At 43.9% G+C, this 14,682-nt stretch overlaps 1 pseudogene; it reads right to left on the bottom strand.

Moving 5' to 3' along the window:
* Positions 1 to 6,097: 6,097 nt before the first annotated feature.
* LOC149112868 (uncharacterized) lies at positions 6,098 to 7,243 on the bottom strand (annotated as a pseudogene).
* Positions 7,244 to 14,682: the final 7,439 nt, after the last annotated feature.

Here is a 14,682-nt window from a genome sequence, read left to right as displayed (position 1 = left end):
ATATCCCCGAAGTTCCGGGAAATCGAACGGAAGTTGGTCAAAATCACGATGCGCGTAAGACGGTCTCGGCTACTCTTTCAGTCTTAAAGTAAAGTGGGGCTATATTTCGGCCCAGAAGCTCGAAAGTGACCCTTTAAAAAGTTACGCTTTGTGCATTTAACTGCAAACCGAGGCCATCAGGAGTTACTTTAAAGTCCCCCGGACTGGAAAATATCCCCCAAGTTCAGGGAAATCGAGCTGAACTTGGTCAAAATCACGATTCTCGTAAGGCGGTCTCGGCTACTATTTCAGTCTTAAAGTGAAACACGATTCTATTTCGGCCCAGAAGCTCGAGACTGAGCGTTCAAAAAGTTTTCCTGCGTCCATTTCACTGCAAACCAAGGCCATCAGGAGTTGGTTTAGAGTCCCCGGGACTTGAAAATATCACCCAAGTTCCGGGAAATAGAGCCGAATTTTGTCAAAATCACGATGCGCGTAAGGCGGTCTCGGCTACTCTTTTATTCTTAAAGTGAACTGGGGCTATATTTCGGCCGAGAAGCTAGAAAGTGAAAGTTCAAAAAGTTTTGCTGTGTTCATTTCACTGCAAACCAAGGCCATCAGGAGTTAGTTTAGACTCCTCGGGACTGGAAAATATCGCCCAAGTTCGGGCAAATCGAGCCGAATTTTGTCAAAATCACGATGCGCGTAAGGTGGTCTCGGCTACTCTTTCATTCTTAAAGAGAAGTGGGGCTATATTTCGGCCCAGAAGCTAGAAAGTGAAAGTTCAAAAAGTTTTGCTGTGTCCATTTCATCGCAAACCAAGCCACATCAGCAGATTGTTTACAGTATCCGGGGCATCAAAATACCGCCCAAGTCCCGGGAAATCGAGCCGAAGTTTGTCAAAATCACGATGCGCGTAAAGCAGTCTCGCCTACTCTTTTAGTCTTAAAGTGACGTGGCTGTATATTTCGGCCCAGAAGCTCGAAAGTGAGCGTTCAAAAAGTTTTGCTCTCTCAATTTAACTGAAAACCAAGGCCATCATGAGTTAGTTTAGAGTCCACGGGACTGGAAAATATCCTAAAAGTTGCGTGAAATCGAGCTGAACTTGGTCTAACTCACGATGCGCGTGAGGCGGTCTCGGCTACTATTTCAGTCTGAAAGTGAAGTGGGATTCTATTTCGGCCCAGAAGCTACAAAGAGAGTGTTCAAAAAGCTTTCCTTTGTCCATTTGACTGAAAACCAAGGCCATCAGGAGTTAGTTTAGAGCCCGCCGAAATGGAATATATCCCCCAAGTTCCGGGAAACCGACCCGAAGTTGGTCAAAATCACGATTTGCGCAAAACGCTTTCGGCTACTCTTTCAGTCTTAAAGTAAAGTGGGACTATATTTCGGTCCTAAAGCTCGAGAGTGAGCGTTCAAAAAGTTTCGCTGTGTCGATTTCACTGAAAACCAAGACAATCAGGAGTTAGTTTAGAGTCCCCAGGACTGGAAAATATCCCCCAAGTTCCGGCAAATCGAGCCGAAGTTGGTCAAAATCACAGTGCGCTTAAGAGCAGCTTCGCCTAAATATCAACTAGACTTGGAAATAGCGAAAAAATCGAATTTCTTCAAACTCGCCCAGAATGAAGCCCTACGGGCTCTAGGTACAAAAATATCGTTTTAAGTTCGATAAATCAAAAAAATTTTTTTCCGCAATTTTTTCGTTGCGATGCTCCAAATCGGCCAAAATCCATCGAAAATGAGCAGCATATTCAGAGGCTTGTAAACTCAAAAGTAAAAATCTTCATTACAAACTGATTGCAAGTCGTATTTGTACTTCCCTTTTTGTCTATTTAGAGCTAAATAGATCGTTATTTGATTAGAACTTAAATATTTGACGAATTTTCTAAATTAACGACCCAAGACAGCTTTACAAGAAGTCTACATTTAGCCTATTTTCAAATGCTAAAAAGGCGTTCTGGTACACGGCTTTTCCCAAAACGACTAGTTTGGTGTGAAAGAGCATTCTTTCTTCTTCAAATTAGTGAAATAAAAATTTTGGGTAAATAAAATCGCGAGCGCTGAGATAGCGAACTAAATGCAGCACTTCTTCCTGAAAACGTGACCTTTGACCCGAGCGTAACGAAACCGATTACTGCAAGAAAACCCGGAAGAAAAGCAAACGCTTCGTTATTTTGAAACAATTTCTAGTGATATCTCTCCGAAACCATGATTGCAAGAAACTATTTCCAGATATGAAATCTTACAGGGTCAAAAAAGGAGCTAAAGGGCGCATTTTGACACAATAACTTTGTTTGCTGAGAATTGAAGTCAATGACCGTTAACGAATTCCAGTGAAATTTGCAAACTTGAAGTATGTTAGCCGATACTTACCTGAATATTTATATTAATAGAAGAGTCGTCTTCTTGGATTAACCTTCAAAAGAAGCAGGATCCAGATTTGAAAACCTCTAAAAGAGGAAATGTTTAATGTTCCGTGACCTGCCCGCTGCTATAAATTAGCGCAAATTCCATGCACATGCCGACCGCATGTTTGTCGTAAAACCAACTGAACTCCACTGACAGTTTCCATGGGCAACCCCAAAATAAACAATCCCCAAAAATGTAAAGTGAGATTGGCTGTCTTCATGAACAGTTAGAAGTTAGAGTCAAGTTCCATTACCTTTTAAAAGTGCTTGATTCTACTTTGTTCACTCAGTAGTTACTGTCACGTTCGAATACTACGTAGTATCGGTCACGCCAAAACACTGCAGACCGTGCAGACTGAGTAAGTTTCCCATACAAAGTCTTGTACGCGTTTGTCTATTGAATCAAAAGTCAATTCTGCCCTTGTGCAGCCTATGGATAAATGACAGACTTTCAGATATATTTAACACTATTTTGTAACTAGACCCAAAAAAAGGAGTCACAATGAAAATCCCAAACAAGTGTCTGCAGTAACACAGCGGTCAAACGTCTGCGCATGTGCGAGCAATGGAGCAACTAAAAGGCGGCCAAAATATTTTCATGACACTGTTCTTTTCGTGGGTCATCGGTATCCTATAAATGACATTTTCCTCGTTATTTATATATTTGTTTATGTTTTAGCCGGTACAACGAGAGCTAACAGAAATGACTTGAGAGTTAAAAATTGTTCTACCTTCTGCCTGTTGCAGGTCTTTCTTTTCCGTGGTATGTATTTTCCGTGCTCCTTGAATTTTTTGTCCGCCTCGACTTTGCATTTAGTGCACCAGTTTTTTCCAGGTTTGTAGTTTAGAAAAGATTTTCCCGCCTGGTCAAAGGCCAGATACAGTCGGTTTGGGATCGGTATTTTGGCCAGCTATGCCCCCATAACGATGGACATGAACATCGTTTGTCGTTTCGATTCATCTCGTTCCTGTGCTTCAGACAAATCAAGGATCCGGATGGAATCCCTCAGTCCTTGCCAAAATTTTTCCAGCTCGTCTGAGCGAAGCCGAATCACTGCAATTGTCTTTTTCTTCTCCCATTTTTCCTTCTTTTACACATCGTTTGTCGTCCGTTTCCGGCGTCACGCATCGTGTGATTAATAAAAACAAATTAAAATATACTACGCCGTCGGCTCGTAGCATGGCACGGGTTTTAAGACAAACTTTTTTGGTAAAGCTCAAAACAAAATGGTAAATCAACAGAATACCGGTAACTTAATAAACTTTGTGTCTGAAAAGTCTTAAGTTTTCCTTTTACCTGCTTTCTTTTCCTTTTACAGATTTCTATGGACTTTTCAATTTTTTCCTAAATTTTGCGTGACACCGGTTGTTTCCCATGTTTTCCTTTAAATTTTTGCGCGGGAAATTGGCGCGCGGCTGCCAAAAAATGTACCAATTTGCGCGTGCCCGACGTTTGACCGCGGTGTTTTCTGCAGTCTGCACGGTCTGCACTGTTTTGGCGTGACCGATTCGCGGCATTCGAACGTGAGAGTAGTTGACAAAGTCGACGCAAACAAATAAATTCAAGCTCTTTTTAAAGGTAATGGAACTTGCCTCTAGCTTCTAACTGTTCATGAAGACAGCCAATTTCACTTTACATTTTTGGGGATTGTTTATTTTGGGGTTGCCCATGGAAACTGTCACTGGAGTTCAGTTGGTTTTACGACAAACATGCGGTCGGCCTGTGCATGGAATTTGCGCTAATTTATAGCAGCGGGCAGGTCACGGAACATTAAACATTTCCTCTTTTAGAGGTTTTCAAATCTGGATCCTGCTTCTTTTGAAGGTTAATCCAAGAAGACGACTCTTCTATTAATATAAATATTCAGGTAAGTATCGGCTAACATACTTCAAGTTTGCAAATTTCACTGGAATTCGTTAACGGTCATTGACTTCAATTCTCAGCAAACAAAGTTATTGTGTCAAAATGCGCCCTTTAGCTCCTTTTTTGACCCTGTAAGATTTCATATTTGGAAATAGTTTCTTGCAATCATGGTTTCGGAGAGATATCACTAGAAATTGTTTCAAAATAACGAAGCGTTTGCTTTTCTTCCGGGTTTTCTTGCAGTAATCGGTTTCGTTACGCTCGGGTCAAAGGTCACGTTTTCAGGAAGAAGTGCTGCATTTTGTTCGCTATCTCAGCGCTCGCGATTTTATTTACCCAAAAATTTTATTTCACTAATTTGAAGAAGAAAGAATGCTCTTTCACACCAAACTAGTCGTTTTGGGAAAAGCCGTGTACCAGAACGCCTTTTTAGCATTTGAAAATAGGCTAAATGTAGACTTCTTGTAAAGCTGTCTTGGGTCGTTAATTTAGAAAATTCGTCAAATATTTAAGTTCTAATCAAATAACGATCTATTTAGCTCTAAATAGACAAAAAGGGAAGTACAAATACGACTTGCAATCAGTTTGTAATGAAGATTTTTACTTTTGAGTTTACAACCCTCTGAATATGCTGCTCGTTTTTGATGGATTTTGGCCGATTTAGGGCATCGAAACGAAAAAATTGCGGAAAAAATTTTTTTTGATTTATTGAACTTAAAACGATATTTTTGTAACTAGTGCCCGTAGGGCTTCATTCTGGGCGAGTTTGTAGAAATTCGATTTTTTCGCTATTTCCAAGTCTAGTTGATATTTACCCGAAGCTGCTCTTAAGGCGGTGTCGGCTACTCCTTCAGTCTTAAAGTGAAGTGGGGCTCTATTTCGGCCCACAAGCTCAAAGCTCAAAAAAAATTACTGTGTCTATTTCACTGCAAACCAAGGCCATCAGGGGTTAGTTTAGAGTCCCCGGGAGTGGAAGGTATTTCCCAAGTTCCGGAAAATCGAGAAGAAGTTGGTCAAAATCACGATGCGCGTAAGACGGTCTCGGCTACTCTTTCAGTCTTAAAGTGAAGTGGGGCTATATTTCGGCCCAGAAGCTCAAAAGTGAGCGTTCAAAAACTTTTGCTGTATCCATTTCAATGCAAACCAAGGCCATCAGGGGTTACTTAAGAGTCCTCGGGACTGGAAAATATCCCCCAAGTTCCGGTAAATCGAGCTGAAGTTGGTCAAAATCACGATGTGCGTAAGGTGGTCTCGGCTACTCTTTCAGTCTTAAAGTGAAGTGGGGCAATATTTCGGCGCAGAAGCTCGAAAGTGAGTGTTTAAAAAGTTTTGCTCTGTCACTTTCAGTGCAAACCAAAGCCATCAGGAGTTAGTTTAGAGTCCCCGAGACTGGAAAATATCCCCCAAGTCCCGGGAAATCGAGCCGAAGTTGATCAAATTCATGATGCGCGTAACGTGGTCTCGGCTACTGTGTCAGTCCTAAAGTGAAGTGTGGCTATATTTCGGCCCACAAGCTAGAAAGTGAGCGTTCAAAAAGTTTTGTTGTGTCCATTTTACTTCCAAACAAGGCCATCAGGACTTAGTTTAGCGTCCAAGAGACTGCAAAATATCCCCCAAGTTCCGGGAAATCCATTCGCAGTTCGCCAAAATTACGATGCGCGTAAGGCGGTCTCATCTACTCTTTCAGTCTTAAAGTAAAGTGGGGCTATATTTCTGCCCAGAAGCTCAAAAGTTGTGCTCTGTTTATTTCACTGAAAACCAAGGCCATCAGGAGTTACTTTAGAGTCCCTTTGACTGGAATATATCCCCCAAGTTTCGGAAAAAATAAACGCGAAATTGGTCAAAATCACGATTCGCTCAAGACGGTGGGTGTATAACGCACTCCATAGCTTTCAACCGACCGCTGAAATATGGCAAGAAGGCCAGTGGAATCCATTGATGCAGATGACCCAAGGTGATTAGCCTGGCAACGATGTTGTTGGCCTTCCCACCAATCTTCAAACTCCTGTGTGCCTTCCTTGTTCCTCCACACTGTGCACTCCTTGCAGTCTTTTGACATTATTTCGATGTCAATTACTTTGCCAGTGACTGTGGATATGGCAGTGACTATTCCATACAGGGATGAGTAGCCCCTTCTTCTCCAGGTGCCATCACCTGAAATTCCGATATCAAAAACACCATCCTCCTCTGGTTCATAGAAGCTCCTTGCATTTTCAACAGCAGCTCTCATACTTCGCTGGCAAACAGTCTGAGCAGCTTTCCTCACAGCTTCAACAATATCCCTATAGGCATTTTCATTCATGGGAGGAGGCATGTTCATAGTTCCAGCAAATTTGACGAGCCCTTGGTGCCCAACACCAATGTTCCTGGATGCTAGAACAATTCTTCGATTGACTTCGAATGCCTACGAAGTCCCAACTCTGGAAGAAGAGTAAAATCTTTTTATGAATCCACACTTTTTCCCGGGGCACTTGACAAATAGCAAGGAAGCAAATCCCATCTTTCTTTCGTTATCTTCCTCCAGCTCCACGTGGTTCTTCTTACAAATGGGGCAGAGTAACAATTCGAAAATCGAGCCGAGGACTGCCATGTCAACAAAACGAAAACCTTCCATTTCAGCTGAATCCACATCGCTTGCACTACTTTCAGGTTTAGACTCCTCGTTGGAAAGTCCGCGAACCTTTCCTTGCGATGCAAAAGATGATGAAGTTGCAGGCAAGCTAACATTTGAGCGCGACGCGTCTGTTTCGTCGGAGACCACTTCGTCGCTTCTTTCGACCGATTCCTGATCCGCTGAAGCTTCCTTCGACTCTAATTCCTTTCTCCTGGTATACATGTTCCCAGTGAACTTTCTTTTCCTGCTTCTATCGCTTCTAAATTTCTTTTTTGGAGGCATTTCTGAGGATAACTTTTACGAACGAAGCATAAACAACAGCGACCACGTTTTCTACGATTATTCCCTCATGTAGTTGACTTGAAATGTCCTCAAAAGAAGACTAGACTGCTTCCCAGGCCCCAGGAAGTATTCAAGCCTCTCATACGCAATTTTCCTCGAAATTTTCACTAAATATCACTGCTTTTTGTTCAAAAAAAGACGCGTAAACAACTCTCGTTTCCATGGAAACGGGCCAAACATCCTGAGAAAATGCTCAAAAGCATGCTAATAGGACAGTAAAAATGCAGAAAATGGGTTTTTCATGAAGGTACAAAGGATTGACAATCCAAAAATGTAGGTTTCCAAAAATACGATTTTTTTCCGATTTTGGGCCTATCGAGCCGCCACTGAAAGAGTAGCCGAGACCGCCTTACGCGCAGCGTGATTTTGGGATACTTCGGCTCGATTTCCCGCAAATAGGGGGATATTTTCCAGTCCCGGGGACTCTAAACTAACTCCTGATGGCCTTGGTTTCCAGTCAAATGGACACAGCAACACTTTTTGAACGCGCACTTTCGAGCTTCCTGGCCGAAATATAGCCCTACTTCTTTTTAAGACTGAAAGAGTAGGCGGGAGCGCCTTACGCGCACTGTGTTTTTGAGGATCTTCGGCTCGATCTGGCGAAACTTGGGAGATATTTTCCAGTCCCAAAGTCTCTAAACTCACTCCTGATTGTCTAAGACGTGAGTGAAATAGAGACAAAGATTTTTGAAGCCTTACTTTCGAGCTTCTGGAGTTAAATCTAAGCCCACTTTACCTTAAGACTGAAAGAGTAGCCGAGACCCCCTTAAGCGCATCGTGATTTTGACTAACTACGGGTGGATTTCCCGTAACTTGGGGGATATTTCCAGTCCCTTGGACGCTAAACTAAGTCGTGATGGCCTTGTTTTGCAGTGAAATGGACACAGCAAAACTTTTGAAACACTCAGTTTCGAGCTTCTGGGCCGAAATATTGCCCCACTTCACTTTAACACTGAAAGAGTAGCCGAGACCGCCTTACGCGCATTGTGATTTTGGGCCACTTTTGCTCCATTTCCCGGAAGTTGGCGAATAATTTAAAGTCCCGGGGACGCTAAACTAACTCCCGATGACGTTGGTTTGCAGTTTAATGAACACAGCAAAACATTCTGAACGCTCACCTTCGAGCTTCAGGGCCGAAATATAGCCCTACTTAAATTTAAGACTGAAAGAATAGCCGAGAGCCCGTTACGCGCATCGCAATTTTCATCAACTTCGGCGCCATTTCCTGGAATTTGGAGAATATTTTCCAGTCTCGGGGACTCTAAACTAACTCCTGATGGCCATGGTTTGCAGTGAAATTCACACAGCACAAGTTTTTGAAGGCAGAGTTTCGAGCTTCTAGGCCGAAATATAGTCCCACATCACTTACGACTTAAAGAGTAGCCGAGATCGGCGTGCGCGCATTGTGATTTTGATCAACTTCGGGTCGATATTCCGGAACGTCGGGGAAACTTTCCAGTCCCAGGGACTCTAAACTAACTCTTGATGGCCTTGGTTTTGCAGTGAAATGGAGACAGCAAAACTTTTTGAAGGCTCACCTTCAAGCTTCTGGGCCTAAATATAGCCCACTTTACTTTAATACTGAAAAAGTAGCCGAGAAGGCCTTACGCGCATCGTGATTTTGACAAACTTCGGGTGGATTTCCCGGAACTTGGGGGATATTGTCCAGTCTCTTGGACGCTCAACTAGGTGCCGATGGCCTTGTTTTGCAGTGAAATGGACACAGCAAAGCTTTTTGAAGGCTCACTTTCGAGCTTGTGGGCCGAAATATAGCCATACTTCACTTTAAGACTGAAAAAGTAGCCCACACCACGCTTCGCGCATCGTGATTTTGACCAACTTCGGCTCGATTTCCCGGAACTTGCGAAATATTTTCCAGTCCTGGGGACTCTAAACTAACTCGTGCTGGTTTTGGTTTGCAGTGAAACGGAAACAGAAAAAGTTTTTGGACGCATACTTTCGAGCTTCTGGACCGAAATAGAACCCCACTTCGCTTGAAGACTGAAAGAGTAGCCGAGACCGCCTTACGTGCATCGTGATTTTGAGCAACTTCGGCTCGATTTGCCGGAACTAAGGGGATATATTCCAGTTCTGAGGACTCTAAAGTAATTCCTGGTGGCCTTGGTTTGCAGTAAAATGGACCCAGCAAAACTTTTTAAACGCTCAATTTCCAGCTTCTGGGCCAAAATATAGCCCCCCGTTACTTTAACACTGAAAGAGTAGCCGAGATCGCCTTACGCGCATCGTGATTTTGACAAACTTCGGGTGGATTTCCCGGAACATGGGGGATATTTTCCAGTCCCGGGGACTCTCAACTAACTCCTGCTTGTCTTGGTTTGCAGTGAAATGGACACAGCGAAAGTTTTTGAACGCTCGCTCTCGAGCTTCTGGGCGGAAATAGTGCCCCATTTTACTTTAAGACTGAAAGAGTAGGCGACACCGTCTTGAGCGAATCGTGACTTTGACAAATTTCGCGTTTATTTCCCGAAACTTGGGGGATACATTCCAGTCAAAGGGACTCTAAAGTAACTCCTGATGGCCTTGGTTTTCAGTGAAATGGACAGAGCACAACTTTGGAGCTTCTGGGCAGAAATATAGCCCGACTTTACTTTAAGACTGAAAGAGTAGATGAGACCGCCTTACGCGCATCGTAACTTTGACGAACTTCGAATGGATTTCCCGGAACTTGGAAGATATTTTGCAGTCCCTTGGACGCTAAACTAAGTCCTGATGGCCTTGTTTTGAAGTAAAATGGACACAACAAAACTTTTTGAACGCTCACTTTCTAGCTTGTGGGCCGAAATATAGCCCCACTTCACTTTACGACTGACACAGTAGCCGAGACCACGTTACGCGCATCATGAATTTGATCAACTTCGGCTCGATTTCCCGGGGCTTGGGGGATATTCTCCAGTCCCAGGGACTCTAAACTAACTTCTGATTGCCTTGGTTTGCACTGAAAGTGACAGAGCAAAACTTTTTAAACACTCACTTTCGAGCTTCTGGGCCGAAATATTGCCCCACCTCACTTTAAAACTGAAACAGTAGCCGAGACCACCTTACGCACATCGTGATTTTGAGCAACTTCGGCTTGATTTACCAGAACTTGGGGGATATTGTCCAGTCCCGAGGACTCTTAAGTAACCCCTGATGGCCTTGGTTTGCATTGAAATGGATACAGCAAAACTTTTTGAACGCTCACTTTCGAGCTTCTGGGCCGAAATATAGCCGCACTTCACTTTAAAACTGAAAGAGTAGCCGAGACCGTCTTACGCGCATCGTGATTTTGACCAACGTCTCCTCGATTTTCCGGAATTTGGGAAATACATTCCACTCCCGGGGACTCTAAACTAACTCCTGATAGCCTTGGTTTGTAGTGAAATAGACACAGTAAATTTTTTTGAGCTTTGAGCTTGTGGGCCGAAATAGAGCCCCACTTCACTTTAAGACTGAAGGAGTAGCCGAGACCGCCTTAAGCGCACCGTGATTTTTACCAACTTCGGCTCGATTTGCCGGAACTTGGGGGATATTTTCCAGTCCCGGGGACTCTAAACTAACTCCTGATTGTCTTGGTTTTCAGTGAAATCGACACAGCGAAACTTTTTGAACGCTCACTCTCGAGCTTCTGGACCGAAATATAGCCCCACTTTACTTTAAGACTGAAAGAGTAGATGAGACCATCTTCCGCAAATCGCGATTTTGACCAACTTCGGGTCGGTTTCCCGGAGCTTGGGGGATATATTCCATTTCCGCGGGCTCTAAACTAACTCCTGATGGCCTTGGTTTTCAGTCAAATGGACAAAGGAAAGCTTTTTCAACACTCTCTTTGTAGCTTCTGGGCCGAAATAGAATCCCACTTCACTTTCAGATTGAAATAGTAGCCGAGACCGCCTCACGCGCATCGTGAGTTAGACCAAGTTCAGCTCGATTTCACGCAACTTTTGGGATATTTTGAAGTCCGGGGGACTCTAAACTAACTCCGGATGGCCTTGGTTTGCACTGAAATGCGCACAGCATAACTTTTTGAACGCCCACTGTGGAGCTTCCGGGCCGAAATATAGCCCCACTTCACTTAAGACTGAAACAGTAGCCGAGATCGCCTTACGTGCATCGTGATTTTGACCATTTTTGGTTCGATTTCTCGGAACTTGGGGGATATTTTCCAGTCCCGGGGACTCTAAACTAACTCCTGATCGCCTTGCTTTGCATTGAAAGGGACAGAGCAAAACTTTTTGAACGCTCACTTTCTAGCTTGTGGGCCGAAATATAGCCACACTTTACTTTAAGACTGAAACAGTAGCCGAGACCGCATTTCGCGCATCGTGATTTTGATCAACTTCGGCTCGCTTTCCCGGAACTTGGGGAATATTTTCCAGTCCCGGGGACCCTAAACTACCTTTTGATAGCTTTGGTTTTCTGTGAAATACACACAGCAAAACTTTTTGAACGCTCACTTTCGAGCTTCTGGACAGAAATATAGCCCGACTTTACTTTAAGACTGAAAGAGTAGCCGAAACCGCCTTACGTATATCGTAATTTTGACGCACTTCGAATGGATTTTCCGGAACTTGGGATATATTTTCCAGTCCCATGTACGCTAAACTAAGTCCTGATGGCCTTGTTTTGCAGTGAAATGGACACAGCAAAACTTTTTGAACGCTCACTTTCGAGCTTCTGGCCCGAAATATAGCTACACTTTACTTTAAGACTGAAACAGTAGCCGAGACCGCATTTCACGCATCGTGATTTTGATCAACTTTGGCTCGCTTTCCCGGAACTTGGGGAATATTTTCCAGTCCCGGGGACCCTAAACAATTTTTTGATAGGTTTGGTTTGCAGTGAAATGCACGCAGCAAAACTTTTTGAACGCTCACTTTCGAGCTTCTGGACAGAAATATAGCCCGACTTTACTTTAAGACTGAAAGAGTAGCCGAAACCGCCTTACGTATATCGTAATTTTGACGCACTTCGAATGGATTTTCCGGAACTTGGGATATATTTTCCAGTCCCATGTACGCTAAACTAAGTCCTGATGGCCTTGTTTTGCAGTGAAATGGACACAGCAAAACTTTTTGAACGCTCACTTTCGAGCTTCTGGCCCGAAATATAGCTACACTTTACTTTAAGACTGAAACAGTAGCCGAGACCGCATTTCACGCATCGTGATTTTGATCAACTTTGGCTCGCTTTCCCGGAACTTGGGGAATATTTTCCAGTCCCGGGGACCCTAAACAATTTTTTGATAGGTTTGGTTTGCAGTGAAATGCACGCAGCAAAACTTTTTGAACGCTCACTTTCGAGCTTCTGGACAGAAATATAGCCCCACTTCACTTTAAGAATGAAAGGTTAGCCGAGACCGCTTTGGGAGCATTGTGATTTTGACCAACTTCAGCTCGATTTACCGGAACTTGGGGAATATTTTCCAGTCCCACGGACGCTAAACTAACTCGTGATGGCCTTGGTTTTCAGTGAAATTCAGAGAGGAAAACTTTTTGAACCCTCACTTTCGGGCTTCTGGGCCGAAATATAGCCCCACTTCACTTTAAGACTGAAACAGTAGCCGAGACCGCCTTAGACGCATCGTGATTTTGATCAACTTCGGCTTGAGTTGCCAGAGCTTAAGGGATATTTTCCAGTCCCGTGGACTCTAAACTAAGTCCTGATGGCCTTGGTTTTCAGTTAAATTGAGAGAGAAAAACTTTTTGAACGCTCACTTTCGAGCTTCTGGGCCGAAATATACAGCCACGTCACTTTAAGACTAAAAGAGTAGCCGAGACTGCTTTACGCGCATCGTGATTTTGACAAACTTCGGCTCGATTTCCCGGGACTTGGGGGATATTTTGATGTCCCGGAGACTGTAAACAATCTGCTGATGCGGCTTGGTTTGCAGTGAAATGGACACAGCACATTTTTTTGAACGCTCACTTTCGAGCTTCTCGGCCGAAATATAGCCCTACTTCACTTTAAGACTGAAAGAGTAGCCGAGACCGCCTTACGCGCATCGTAATTTTGACCAACTTCGGCTCGATTTCCCGGAAGTTGGCGAATATTTTCAATTCCCGCGGAAGCTAAACTAACTTCCGATGGCTTTAGTTTGCAGTTTAATGGACACAGCAAAACTTTTTGAACGCTCACTTTCGAGCTAATGGGTCGAAAAATAGCCCCACTTAATTTTAAGACTGAAAGAGTAGGCGGGAGCACCGTACGCGCATCGTGATTTTGGGATACTTCGGCTCGATTTCCCGCAAATAGGGGGATATTTTCCAGTCCCGGGGACTCTAAACTAACTCCTGATGGCCTTGGTTTCCAGTGAAATGGACACAGGAACACTTTTTAAACGCGCACTTTCGCGCTTCCCGGCCGAAATATAGCCCTACTTCTTTTTAAGACTGAAAGAGTAGGCGGGAGCGCCTTACTTGCATTGTGATTTTGAGGATCTTCGGCTCGATCTGGCGAAACTTGGGAGATATTTTCCAGTCCCAAAGTCTCTAAACTCACTCCTGATTGTCTAAGATGTCAGTGAAATAGAGACAAACATTTTTGAAGCCTTACTTTCGAGCTTCTGGAGTTAAATCTAAGCCCACTTTACCTTAAGACTGAAAGAGTAGCCGAGACCACCTTACGCGCATCGTGATTTTGGGCTACTTCGGCTCCATTTCCCGGAACTTGGGAGATAATTCCCAGTCCCGGCCACTCTAAACTAATTCCTAATTGGTTTTCAGTGAAATGCACACAGCCAAACTCTTTGAACGTTCACTTTCGAGCTTCTGGGCCGAAATATAGCCCCACTTCACTTTAAGACTGAAAGAGTAGCCGGGACCGCCTTACGCGCATGGTAATTTTGTCGAACTTCGGCTTGATTTCCTGGGACTTGGGGGATATTTTCCAGTCCCGGAAGCTCTAAACTAACGCCTGAATGCCTTGGTTTTTAGTGAAATGGACACAGGTAAAAGGGGCGCACGCTAGGTTTCCAGGTTGTAGGCCGAAATATAGCCCCACTTTATTTTAAGACTGAAAGTGTGCACGAAACCGCCTTAAGCGCATCGAAATTTTTAGCCACTATGGCTCGATCTGCCAAAACTTGGGGCATATTTTCCAGTCCCGGGGACTCTACCCTAACTCTTGCTGGTCTTAGTTTTCAGTAAAATCGTCACAGGTAACAGGAGCGCACGCTCGGTGTCGAGCTTCTAGGCCGAAATGTAGCCCCAGTTCATTTTAAGACTGAAAGAGTAAACGAAACTGCCGTACGCTTATCGTAATTTTAAGAAAGTATGGCTCAATTTGCCGAAACTTGGAGGATAGCTTCCAGTCTCGAGGATTTTAAACTATCTCCTGATGGACTTAGTTCTTAGTGAAATGGACACAGGTAAAAGGAGAGCACGCTCGGTGTCGAGCTTGTAGAACCGAAATATAGCCCCACTTCATTTTCGGAGTAAACGAGTAGCCGAGACCGCCTTACGCGCATCGTGATTTTG

The sequence above is a fragment of the Orbicella faveolata genome, unplaced genomic scaffold (assembly GCF_042242905.1).
Source record: "Orbicella faveolata isolate gen_17 unplaced genomic scaffold, um_ofav_v1 contig_2, whole genome shotgun sequence".
Classification (NCBI taxonomy): domain Eukaryota; kingdom Metazoa; phylum Cnidaria; class Anthozoa; order Scleractinia; family Merulinidae; genus Orbicella; species Orbicella faveolata.
The sequence above is the reverse complement of the archived record's forward strand: the minus strand, read 5'-3'. Positions and strand labels throughout refer to the sequence as shown.